Genomic DNA, 13,481 nt, shown 5'->3' with positions numbered 1-13,481 from the left:
CTTTCCCCCCTCGGTTCGTTTCTGCCCCAGAGTTGTCGGATCGAACCGTAGCCCAGCTTCCTCCTCCTCCCCGCGATTGAATAACGCAGTTCCCCCTGCTGGGGTATTGGGTTTCAGCTGCATACCAGCCCAGATGGCTGCTGGGAGGCGGGGCCAGGGAGCTGTGGCGTCCAATCAGCACAGGCCCCCCCGGGGAGATTGACAGCGTTACACACTGCCGTGTCGTGGTGGTTTCAGGGCAACATGGCGTGGAGCAGCAGGCAGGGGCTGTGCTCTGAGCAGCTGCAGATCTCGGTTGCAGAAACTCCCATTTTGGCTCCGTAGAGAGCTTCCAGCGCAGGACGGCGGGCAGCAGATGTGAGTAACCCGCACAGTGAAGTTCTTCTGATAGGTAGACTTTGTCTGGTGGCTTAGGGGGGGTCTATTTCATCCTGGCAAAGGCGCCTAAATCAGAAGGTGTTTTAGTGCGCGCTGTGCACGGAGCAGTTCCTCTGATTGTTCGTTTGCAGCTGAGGCTGCAGTGCTGCTTGCAAAAAGCAGTTCTTGTGCGCCCGCCCTCCTCCTCCCTCCTCTTCAGGGAATTCAATTTGGCATGGGAGCATGGTGCACGCCTAAGAAAATTAAATCACCCTCCTCTGTCTTGCTGTTTCACTCGCGTTGCTTTGCCTGGAAGTTGTTTAATGGCTAGATCTGGGCTTGGAGCTGTAGACCTTCGCTTGTGCACTGTGCCTGCAAGCATCAGAGGTGCGTTCCTAGTTTTTTTTTTTCCCCCCTCTTTTTAACAATCAGAAACTGGGTTGCTGTGAACACGCGGCACTTTTCTTTTCAGGCTTGTTAGCTACTAACACAACTGTCTGACCCCCCGCTGGGATCTTTGCTGCTGCACATGAACGGAAACCCATCGGTATCTTAAAATGAGGCTGCAGGGGAGACACCCTGCTTGTGTTCATTGTTTGTGTAAGCTGAGCCCTGGTAGTGGTAGCATGTGAAATGCTATCGGGACGCTAGAGGTTGTGTTAGGTCCTGCATTTTTAAATGAGCAAGTGATCTGGGGTTGCTATGGGCCCACTGATGACCAGATGCCGGATATTTTCCTATCGTATTGTTCAGAGGAGATCTGCGGGATCGGTTCCTGTGACTTCGATTGCAGCTTTAGGGATTTCAAAGCAGAAAAGGGCAGAATTGGTGGTGGAGTGTATTTTCTTTTTCTTATTTTTTTTTTCCGTGAAAGTATTGGGAAGGAGACTCTTTAGAACTGGAAATTTGTGTTGTGTAAAGCAGAAGTAGTGAGTTTCTAGGGAGTATTAGCAAAGCTGCTATCGAAATATATTATATTTATTTTTTTTAAGTGAAAGAGGGAACTTGACTCGGCTGTTTTAGTTCTTCTGGCATTACTTGGAGGTTGGCTAAATGGTCTTTAATTCTCATTAATTCTAATGCAGTGCTTGTATTTGTAGTAGAATCCATAGCTGGGGTCCGCAGCTGGCCTTTATGGTATTGTTTAAAGAAAAAGTCACAAGGAAGCCCGAAAATATATATTTTTTAGGGGGAAAAAATACATTTTAGCAATTACTGTGACTATGAAAATGAAATTGAAACTGATGATAGTATGGGACACTCCATAAATAACAAAGTAACTTGAAGTATCACAAAATCCACTCTGCTGAGATTTAAATAAATAAATAAATAAAATGGTTTCCCATTCTCACAGTTTGTAATCTGATGCACTTTGTTTTTGGGCGGTGTACAATTCTGCAACTTACAAAAACCAGCGTGAATTGAGCTATTGGGTCGGGTGTTGAGGCAGCCCGAGACGGCCCCCTTAAAGGCACAGAAGCCCGCAGGCTGCTGGAAGGAAAACCGAGGACCTACCTCTTTCATGGGGGACTGCACTCACCTGCCTCTCATCTTATTATTTTTATTTTAATTTTTCTTACATTTGTACCCCATGCTTGCCCACTCATAGCAGGTTCAATGCAGCTTACATATTATATACAGGTACTTATTTGTACCTGGGGCAATGGAGGGTTAAGTGCAGTGTGTTTTTTTTCTAGTGAAAAAGGTTCCAGTACTCAAATGCCAGGCCTCCCTTCAGGGGTGGGGTGATCACTGAGAGACTCGCCCCTCAATAGCCAGGCCCCCTGCAACCAGTCACAGAATCTATGACAAGGGGGAATTGGTGTGTAGTGCTTGAAATCTTTCTTTACAACTTAGGGACCATGGGTCAATTTTAGCAGACAATGGAAAAGGTGCCGGTATTCGGTACTCCCTCAAAAAAAGCCCTGGTTAAGTGACTTGCCCAGAGTCACAAGGAGCTGCCTGTGCCTGCAGTGTGAATTGAACCCTATTCCCCGGGATCAAAGTCCACTGCACTAACCACTAGGCGACTCCTCCACTAGCAACATTCCATGTAGAAGCCTGCCCTTGCAGCCGAGCAGGGTTCTGTTTCTGTGAATAGCAACATTAACATTCCATGTAGAATCTCAAACAGTAGCAACATTCCATCTAGAATCTCCAATAGTAGCAACATTTCATGTAGAATCTGAAATAGGGAAAGGGAACTGGGACTTGATATGCTGCCTTTCTGTGGAGTTTACATAGTGTATATAGGTACTTTTTTGTACCTGGGGCAATGGAGGGTTAAGTGACTTGCCCAGAGTCACAAGGAGCTGCCTGTGCCTGCAGTGGGAATCGAACCCAGTTCCCCAGGACCAAAGTCCACCACTCTAACCACTAGGCCACTCCTCCACTCCACATTAAAGAGTATATGATGGCAGGTGAGGTGTGTTATTTACTGCACAGTAGGTAGTGTGCTCATTTGTTACATGGAATGTCAAGGACCCGGAATTCTCAAACAAATATTGATTTTTATTACAAGTGATCTCTAATGACCTGTTTTGCGAGTCCCTTACACACCGTTGCTCTTCTGGTTGGCTTCTGTTAACCTTTTGTATGCATTTAGAAGTTCTGTGTATGCTTAGATATGCACATTTCTCTATACTTCTGTTAAACCCAGTTTTAATACAAAATCTAATTTCAGTGTTTCACAGAACAAAATCTCTGTCTGTAGTTGTTATAGAGATACTAAATGATTGCTTTCAAAGGCTGACGTGTTTTAAAGATGCTAACTTCTGAAATTGTGCTGTCCTTCCTGAGAAAATTGTGCAGACGAGGGATGTGTGCTAATTTAAAATGACATGGGATATGTTGATGATTTCTCACTTTCATATTGTTTTTAACCAGACAGAATCTTTCCCCCACCTTTGACTGAGGATAGATGTTCTTTCAGCGCTCATAAGCCTTGTCATGGTTAACACCTCTACCCATCCATTCTGTAATTCTCTTTTTATTTGGTCATCCTGGTTGACCCTTTCATTTTTTTTTTATTGTATTTTTGGATCATTAGTTTCCTCCCTTTTTAGGCTTTAAGCTCAATCAGAACCAGTGTATTGGGTAATGGTGCCGTGGGCTTTCATTTGCAGTTACCTAGTTATTCTTCCTGTTCTTATTTTTGTAACCACCTTCAGCCCAGCAATTGTAGTGATCTCTTTTGCTGGGATCTCCAGAGGAGTTGAACGGGTAGATGTGAAGCGTCTGTTCATGCTTTCCAAAAATACTAGGACTAGGGTGCATGCGATGAAGCTACAAAGTAGTAAATTTAAAATGAATCTGTGAGAAACTTTCTTCACTCAATGTGTAATTAAACTCTGGAATTTGTTGCCAGAGAATGTGGTAAAGGCGGTTAGCTTAGCGGAGTTTAAAAAAAGGTTTGGACGGTTTCCTAAAGGAAAAGTCCATAGACCATTATTAAATGGACTTGGGGAAAATCCACTATTTCTGGGATAAGCAGTATAGAATGTTTTGTACTTTTTTGGGATCTTGCCAGGTATTTGTGACCTGGATTGGCCACTGTTGGAAACAGGATGCTGCTGGGCTTGATGGACCTTTGGTCTTTCCCAGTATGGCAATACTTATGTACTTATGGGATTGCCTAATAACATGTGTTCTTTCATTCCCTGAAGGCTGTATTTCCTCCATAGACAGGGCTAGATTTGTGTATTGTGGTCCCTAAGCTGGAACACCTAAGAGGTCCCCTCAATTATGTAGGAAGCAGTGGTGTAGCCAAGGGTACACAGACCTTCACCAGACCTCTAAAGGTAGCAACACTGTTCCAGTGTGCAGCACCTAGCTCTTTTTGTGCCCATGTTAGATGCCAGCTCAGAAACACTGTTGCTGCCTTTGGAGGACGTCTTCAGTGGCAGGGCTTGGAGATCCCTAGCAGACAAAGGTATGTACATTCTGAATGGGGGTGGGAAGAGGATATGTTATGCCCATCCATTCTGCCTCTAGACCTGTTCAGAATTTGGTGTCTGGATGTAGTAGTAGGAAATACATTTTGGATGTAATACTTTTCCATGGTAATGAGTGGAGGAGTGGCCTAGTGGTTAGAGCACTGGTCTTGCAATCCAGAGGTGGCCAGTTCAAATCCCGCCGCTGCTCCTTGTGATCTTGGGCAAGTCACTTAATCCTCCATTGCCTCAGGTACAAACTTAGATTGTGAGCCCTCCTGGGACAGAGGAATATCCAGAGTACCTGAATATAACTCGCCTTGAGCTACTACTGAAAAAGGTGTGAGCAAAATCCAAATAAATAAAGCTTGAGGCCCCTTGTAATGGATTTACATATAAGCTTGTCTAGTTCATGCGTAAATCGAGCCCTGTCAAGAGCATCCCCAGCCTGAGCGGTGAAAAATGGCTACCCCATGGGCTGGCTTTTCTCTTTTCTAAAAGGGATAAATAGAAAAACTTGTTGGGAGCACCTTGTACCTTATTCCTCCTCTTGAGTTGTTGGACAGCTGTTTAAGAGAATGGCTTAAAGCATGAAAATGTTTGATTCACGGGTTTCTAATTGTGTTATTTTTTTGTCAGAAGAGGGATGGTAAGTGCACAGCAGAATATGTAAATTCTGTCCATTCCCTGGTAGGCTTTCATGGAGTTTATGCTCCACCAGCTCGTCTTTAAGGCCCTCGTGAATTAGTCACCTGTCGGTACACGATATGGACACAACCCTTGCTTGTTCAAAGACAGCGTTTCACTCATCCACCACCAGCGTGTAGGAACACAACCGTGTAGCTTTTAATTGCAGACGGGTTACCAGCAATACCTGACTTCCCTTTTTCTCTACCTAATACATTACAGCAGACCCTACTTTCTTACCACCAAGAGTCCTCTGCTTCTGCCCTGCCTATCTTGAATTCTGAAAATAATTAATCCTGTCAGTGCTACTGAGAAGATGGTACATACATCTGTAATACCAAGAGATGTTTATATTATTAGCGGTTCAGAACTTAAGGTAGAACTCAACTTAAAAATTTAGTGGACAAATGTTAAGTTTTCTATTAACTTCCTGTCATATTCCCTTGTTCTAGGTATAGTTTTAATACAAGACTCCATTGTGATCATTATCCACCAGACCAGTCTAAGATACACTGGATGGTCCTAGGCCAACATTTTGAGTTCAGGCTTTTTATTTTGGCTTGGCTGTTTCTCCAAGGTCAAGGTGGTGATAAAAGCAGCATTTCTCAGCAGGGAAAGTATTTTGGTATTCTTCTCTTTGGATAGGTGGCTGATCCAGGCTCAATGGTGCTGGAAGGTCAGGTGTAAATGACCCTAGCTGTGAATTTTTCCTAAGAGCAGTTTGCTGGCACCTTAGCCCTTGGAGTAACTTGGGTTTGGATGAGAGCTCATATGTGGCTGCTGCATCAGAGATTTCTATCTTTTGCAGGGGTGGGCCATCACTTCCAGTTCAGGGCTTGCCCTTCTGTCTCACCATGGCTCCAAGAATGTTTACCATGGTGGTAGTGGTGGCCTTCCTTCGGCACCAGGGAATTGGAGTTGACTTGTATCTTCACTGGCTCATTTGTGTGTTGGTGGTGGACAAAATTGTCCATTTTCTGTAGTTAGGTTGGGTGATCAATTTCGAGAAGAACAGACTAACTCCATCACAGATGCTGGAGTGTCTGGGCATTCAGTTCGACACAGCACGGGAGAGGATCTTTCTCGCAGAGCGCAGGAGGCCAAAGCTGTTTCAACAAATGAATTTTCTCAGTCAGGTCAAGCCAGAAGGAGTATGCAGTGATGGTGGTTGCCCAGGAATTTGATTGCTGGAGCTCCCATTCTGACCATACAATGAGAGGTGTTGACAATGGATACCAGCAAGTCGGTTTGGGAAACTCATTACAAATTCCATCTGGCACAGGGCACTTGGAGAGAACAAAAAGTCTTGGTGGTTGATAAATCACTTAGAGCTCAGGAACGGACTTTCTCAGCAGACTCCCCTTGGACCCGGAAGAATGAGAACTATCCAGCCAAGGTGTTCAGCTCATAGTGGATGATGGGGTTTTCCGCTTCTAAACTTGATGGCAACAAAAGGAATGCCAAAGTGTCCAAGTTCTTCAACTGTTGGAAAGCACTGGGCTCGACGATGCCCTGCATCTGGCCGGTAAAAAAGTATCCACTCCAATATCAACTTCAAAATTAAAAAAAATAAAAATAATGGTTGGGAAACGTATAAATGTTATAATTATATATACATTTTTGTCCTGGATCTAAAGTTGTTTTCCAGTACTTCACATCCAGAACAAATAATTTAAAGCCTAATATCAGTAGAAGTCAGAGTTGGACAGTAGAAAAATAGAGGCATCTGAGTCGGAGGTTTGGTGTACCGACTCCATAGCCCTGCTTGTGGGAAAATAAGGAGAAACAAATCTGTTCTTTTAATCTGAACAAACTACCAGAAAACGATTAGCAGCAGTCATTAAGGAAAGCAGCATTTAATTTTCGAAAGGGTAACTTTGATGAAATGAGGAAAATGGTTTTAAAAAAGGTGGCTGATGACGCTTCTTATGAGCAAGTGCAACGTGATGCATGTAGGAAAGAGGATCCCGAACTGTAGTTATGTGATGCAAGGTTCCACATTAGGAGTCAACAGACCAGGAAAGGGATCTAGGTGTCATGGTTACTACGTTGAAACCCTCTGCTCATTGTGCGGCAGCTAAGAAAGCAAATAGAATGTTATTTGATATTAGGAAAGGGATGGGACAGAAAAATGAGGACGCTATAATGCCTTTGTATCGTTCCATGGTGTGACCACACCTCAAATACTGTGTGCATTTCTGGTCACCGCATCTCAAAAAAGATACAGAGAAGGGTGATGAAAATAATGGGACAACTTCCCTACAGTGGCGTACCAAGGGGGGGGGGGGGCGGTCCACCCTGGGTGCACGCCGCTGGGGGGGGTGCCGCGTGCCTGTCGGCTCTTCGTTTTCATGCTCCCTTTGCCCCGGAACAGGTTCCTGTTCCGGGGCAGAGGGAGCATGAAAACGAAGAGCCGGCAGGCGCGTGGCACCCACCCCCCAGCGGCGTGCACCCGGGGGGGGGGGGGGGGTTCGCTGGTGGGGGGGGGGTGTCGCGCTGTTCCGGGGGGGGGGGGCACATCGGCGATCCGCCCCGGGTGTCAGCCCCCCTAGGAACGCCACTGCTTCCCTATGAGGAAAGGGCTAAAGTGGCTAGGGCTTTTTGGAGAAAATATGACTGAGGGGAGCTATGATACAGGTCTGTAAAATGAATGGAGTGGAACAGGTAGATGCGAGTCGCTTGTTTACTCTTTCCAAAAATACTAGGACTAGGAGGCAAACACTGAAGCTACAAAGTAGTAAATTTAATGTTTTACGATTTTTATTGATGACAAATTATAAAACATAGATCCTTTTCCACATAAAGTCCACATTTAATGTACAGTTCTCAGTGTAGGATCTTAACAATTTTATAACATTCCTAACCGTCATCTTAAATTTTTGATTTTCTCCCCTCCCTACCTTACTCATAACTTGGAAACTTCAATTCCCCTGAACAACTTCCTTTTATGTCAAGAACATTTCTATAAACATCTGTACATATAGTGTAAGAGCAGTACTACTACTACTACTACTATTTAGCATTTCTATAGCGCTACAAGGCATACGCAGCGCTGTACAAACATAGAAGAAAGACAGTCCCTGCTCAAAGAGCTTACAATCTAATAGTACCATACCTTTCCTCCTTGACTTCATCTTCTAAGTTCTCCCTAGGCATGGAGTCACAGAACCCCATGGACCATTGCTTGAGGAGTCCCGTGCTCTACCCTGGGCCCCCCCTTATAGGCGATGGCCCACATAGGGCACTTGTACAGCTCCCAGGTGCCATTAGTTAATAACTCTATTCCCTCCTCCCCTCCTAAGCCCTCCTCCCCTTCCCACTCAGCTCCCCTTCCTATCTCAATGATCCATACAAAGTAGTAAATGTAAAACAAATCAGAGCAAATATTTCTTCACTCAATATGTAATTAAACTCTGGAATTCGTTTCATAGAATGTGGTAAAAGCAGTTCGCTTAGCAAGGTTTAAAAAAGGTTTGGATAGTTTCCTAAAAGAAAAGTCTGTAAGCCATTATTATAATGCACTTGGGGAAAATCCACTGCTTATTTCTAGGATAAGCAACATAAAATCTGATTTACTGTTTTGGGATCTTGCCAGGTAATTGTGACCCTGATTGGCCACTGTTGAAAACAGGATTCTGGGCTTGATGGACCTTCCGTCTGTCCCAGTATGGCAACACTTACGTACTTATGGAAGGCTCAGCTGCAAAGGTTAGGACATCAGATCAGGCATGAACTTTGTTCAAAAATAATAACTTTGGAATTAATAAAAGTGGAAAGAAGAGCAAACAATAGCCAGCATGGTTAGCGGTAGGCTATTAGAGCCAAAAGAACATCTTTCAGAATATGGGGAAAAGATCAAATAATGAAAACAAGAAGCAACATAAGCATTGGCAAGTTAGATGCAAAGTATTGATGAAGTAGGCCAAAAGAGAATACGAAGAGAAACTTGCTCTGAGGCAAAACCTTGTAGCAAAATCTTTTTCAGGTATATTAGAAGCAGAAACCTGCTTCTATGGGACCATTAGATCATCAAGGAGTAAAAGGGGAACTCAGGACCAGGGGCGTAGCCAGACCTCGCCACGAGGGGGGACCAGAGCCCGAGGTGGGGGGGCACTGTTTAGCCACCCCCCCCGAGCCGCCGCCGCCACCACATCAGACCCCCCCCTGCCGGCCTGCCCACGATCCCCTTCAACCCCCCTCCCACCACCAACTCTCCCCCGCCGTCGCCGCCCGCCCCGTCGCCGCAAATGATACCTTTTTCGAAGAGAGACTTCCTTCCGCGCTCGAGTAGCGCCTTTCTTCAACGAAGTTCCGGCGATCAGCTGTTTCGACGCCGGCGTCGAAACAGCTGATCGCCGGAACTTCGTTGAAGAAAGGCGCTACTCGAGCGTGGAAGGAAGTCTCTCTTCGAAAAAGGTATCATTTGCGGCGGTGGCGGGGGGGGGGGGGGGTTGAAGGGGATTGTGGGGCAGGGGGCCAGGGCCAAATCTATGGGGGCCCGGGCCCCCTCAGGCCCCACGTAGCTACGCCACTGCTCAGGACAGGGCAAAAACAGAGAGAGGCTGATTGAATTCTTTGCCTCTGTCTTTAGTGAAGAAGATGTGACAGATCTACCTGTACCAGAGATGGTTTTCAAGGATGACAATGCAGAGGAATTGAAAGAAATCTTGGAAAACCTGGAAGATGGACAAATTAAAGAGCAGTAAATCACTGGACTAGATGTATACACCCCAGGGTACTGAAAGAATTCAAATATGAAATTTCAGATCTGCTGTTAGTGATCTGTAACCTCTTAAAATTGTCCTTAAGATCGGAGGATGGCCAACGCAATGCCTATTTTTAAAAAGGGATCCAGTGGTGGTCCAGGAAATTAGACTGGTAAGCCTGATGTTGGTGCCGGGCAAAAAAGTGGAAACGGTTACAAAGAATAAAATCACTGAACACACAGACAAACATGGCTTAATGGGACAGAGTCGCCTTGGGTTCAACCAAGAGAAGCACCTTACCAATTTCCTTCATTTCTTTGAATATGTGAATAAACCTATGGATGAAAGTGAGCCGGTCGATGGAGTGTATCTAGTTTTTCAGAAAGCGTTTGACAAATTCCTTTGTGAGAGACTCCTATTTGACATATTTATTAATGATCTGGAAATGCAAACAAGTGAGGTGGTTAAATTTGCAGATGACACAAAACTGTTCAAAGTTGTTAAAACATGTGGATTGTGAAAAATTGCAGAAAGACCTTAGGCAGTTGGAAGACTTAGCATCTAAATGGCAGATGAGACTTAATGTGGGCAAGTGCAAAGTGATGCACATTAGGAAGAAGAATCCAGATCATAGTTATTTGATGCTATGTTCCACCCTAGGAGTCAGCACCCAAGAAAAAGGATGTAGGTGTCATTGTGGACAGTTAACTGAAGTCTTCTGCCTAATATGTGGCAGCATCCAAGAAAGCAAACGGGATGCTAGGAATTATTAGATAAGCGATTAGAAAATAAGACAAAGATTATTATAATGCCTCTGTATTGCTCCATGGTGCGACCATACCTTGAGAATTGTGTGCAGTTCTGGTTGTATCTTAAAAAAGATACAGCAGAATTAGAAAAGGTTCAGAGAAGGGTGACCAAAATGATTCTGGGGTGGAACTCCTGTCATGAGGGAAGGTTTAGAGGTTAGGACTCTTCAGCTTGGAAAAGAGATGGGTGAGGGGAGATATAATAGAGGTCTACAAAATACTGAGTGGTGTAGAAAGGGTAAATGTAAATCAATTTTTTACTCTTTCAAAAAGTACAAAGACTCGGGGACACTCAAAGAAGTTATACTATTTTAAAACGAAGGAAATATTTTTTCACTGAATGAATAGTTAGGCTGGAACTTGTTGCCAGAGGATGTGGTATTAGCTTTTAGTATCTGGGTTTAAAAAAGGTTTGGGCAAGTCCATATTCTGCTGTTGAGATAGACATGGGGAAGCCACTGCTTGCCTTGGGATTGTTAGCATGGAATGTTGTTACTATTTGGGTTTCTACCAGGTACATGTGACCCGGATTGGCCACTGTTTGAAACAGAGTACTGGGTTGGATGGACCATTGGTCTGACCCAGTATGGCTATTCTTATATAATTTCCAAAATTGCCTAATATTTGCCATTCAAAAAGTGCTATGAAGTGGTAGTGTCAATCTTCTTGCAATGCATTTGAGATGCCCAGGTTTTTTCAGACATCTTTGAGCCGATATCCACGACATGCACATTATTCTGGCCTCATCCCTACTGTTTTCTTTCACTCTCCTCTTCCCCTCTGCCCAGCCTCATTTATTTATTTAGATTTTGCTCACACCTTTTTTTCAGTAGTAGCTCAAGGTGAATTACATTCAGGTACTCTGGATATTTCTCTGTCCCAGGAGGGCTCACAATCTAAGTTTGTTCTTGAGGCAATGGAGGGTTAAGTGACTTGGCCAAGATCACAAGGAGCAGCAGTGGGATTTGAACTGGCCACTTCTGGATTGCAAGACCAGTGCTCTAACCACTAGGCCACTCCTCCACTATAGCAACATTCCATGTAGAATCTCAAATAGTAGCAACATAATTTCAAATAGTAGCAACATTCCATGTACACCAACATTCCATGTAGACTCTCAGATAATATCAACATTCCATATAGAATCTCAAATAGTAGCAACATTCCATGTAAAATCTCAGATAATGGCAACAGAATCTCAAATAATTTATTTAGATTTTGCTCATACCTTTTTCAGTAGTAGCTCAAGGTGAATTACATTCAGGTACACTGGATATTTCTCTGTCCCAGGAGGGCTCACAATCTAAGTTTGTACCTGAGGCAATGGAGGGTTAAGTGACTTGCCCAAGATCACAAGGAGCAGCAGAGGGATTTGAACTGGCCACCTCTGGATGTCAAGACCGGTGCTCTAACCACTAGGCCACTCCTCCACTCATATCACACACTTTCTTGGTCCTAACAACAGCTGAAATTAACTGCACATATCTATAACAGAATGCATTTGCAGGACTACAGGACTGTTGTAACGGAACATGGAATCTTATCGTATAGGGTATGTACATTAGATTGCTTTGAAACTCATAGTAAAATCTAGTTACACTAGATAACACTACAACAGAGACACATTTATATCATGCAGAGCACCTCGGCTGAGGTGACAATTCTAATTTTTTTGGTGCTGCCTATGGAAGAGAAAACCGTATAGATGTATGTCTTATGGCATATATGAACTAGGTACAACATAAAAAAAAATATATATATATTTTTTAACAAGTTATCTTTGCATTTCTCCACACGATTGAGTTATGAACTTGGTACCTCCTATGCTCACTGCTCCCTGGAGGGCTGTTGGGATTTAGTTCCTTTTCTTAACGTCAGAGCTGGCGTTATGGTGTCAGAACTAGACAAGAATAGAAACATTAAAAAAAAACAAAACAGGAACATAAGTACATAAGTACATAAGTAGTGCCATACTGGGAAAGACCAAAGGTCCATCTAGCCCAGCATCCTGTCACCGACAGTGGCCAATCCAGGTCAAGGGCACCTGGCACGCTCCCCAAACGTAAAAACATTCCAGACAAGTTATACCTAAAAATGAGGAATTTTTCCAGTCCATTTAATAGCGGTCTATGGACTTGTCCTTTAGGAATCTATCTAACCCCTTTTTAAACTCCGTCAAGCTAACCGCCCGTACCACGTTCTCCGGCAATGAATTCCAGAGTCTAATTACACGTTGGGTGAAGAAAAATTTTCTCCGATTCGTTTTAAATTTACCACACTGTAGCTTCAACTCATGCCCTCTAGTCCTAGTATTTTTGGATAGCGTGAACAGTCGCTTCACATCCACCCGATCCATTCCACTCATTATTTTATACACTTCTATCATATCTCCCCTCAGCCGTCTCTTCTCCAAGCTGAAAAGCCCTAGCCTTCTCAGCCTCTCTTCATAGGAAAGTCGTCCCATCCCCACTATCATTTTCGTCGCCCTTCGCTGTACCTTTTCCAATTCTACTATATCTTTTTGAGATACGGAGACCAGTACTGAACACAATACTCCAGGTGCGGTCGCACCATGGAGCGATACAACGGCATTATAACATCCGCACACCTGGACTCCATACCCTTCTTAATAACACCCAACATTCTATTCGCTTTCCTAGCCGCAGCAGCACACTGAGCAGAAGGTTTCAGCGTATCATCGACGACGACACCCAGATCCCTTTCTTGATCCGTAACTCCTAACGCGGAACCTTGCAAGACGTAGCTATAATTCGGGTTCCTCTTACCCACATGCATCACTTTGCACTTGTCAACATTGAACTTCATCTGCCACTTGCACGCCCATTCTCCCAGTCTCGCAAGGTCCTCCTGTAATCGTTCACATTCCTCCTGCGACTTGACGACCCTGAATAATTTTGTGTCATCGGCGAATTTAATTACCTCACTAGTTATTCCCATCTCTAGGTCATTTATAAATACATTAAAAAGCA

The 13,481-nt window shown here is 44.1% G+C and overlaps 1 protein-coding gene across 2 annotated transcripts in view; it reads left to right on the top strand.

Moving 5' to 3' along the window:
• The first annotated feature begins 242 nt into the window (after nucleotides 1-242).
• Nucleotides 243-13,481, top strand: part of NCOA3 (nuclear receptor coactivator 3) — a 252,633-nt gene continuing 239,394 nt past the window's right edge. For both annotated transcript variants that reach the window (XM_030211264.1, XM_030211262.1), the window contains exon 1: nucleotides 243-357. The gene's annotated coding sequence lies outside the window, so the exon portion shown is untranslated. The remainder of the gene's footprint in view (nucleotides 358-13,481) is intronic.

This window comes from Microcaecilia unicolor, chromosome 8, assembly GCF_901765095.1.
Source record: "Microcaecilia unicolor chromosome 8, aMicUni1.1, whole genome shotgun sequence".
NCBI lineage: Eukaryota > Metazoa > Chordata > Amphibia > Gymnophiona > Siphonopidae > Microcaecilia > Microcaecilia unicolor.
The sequence above is the reverse complement of the archived record's forward strand: the minus strand, read 5'-3'. Positions and strand labels throughout refer to the sequence as shown.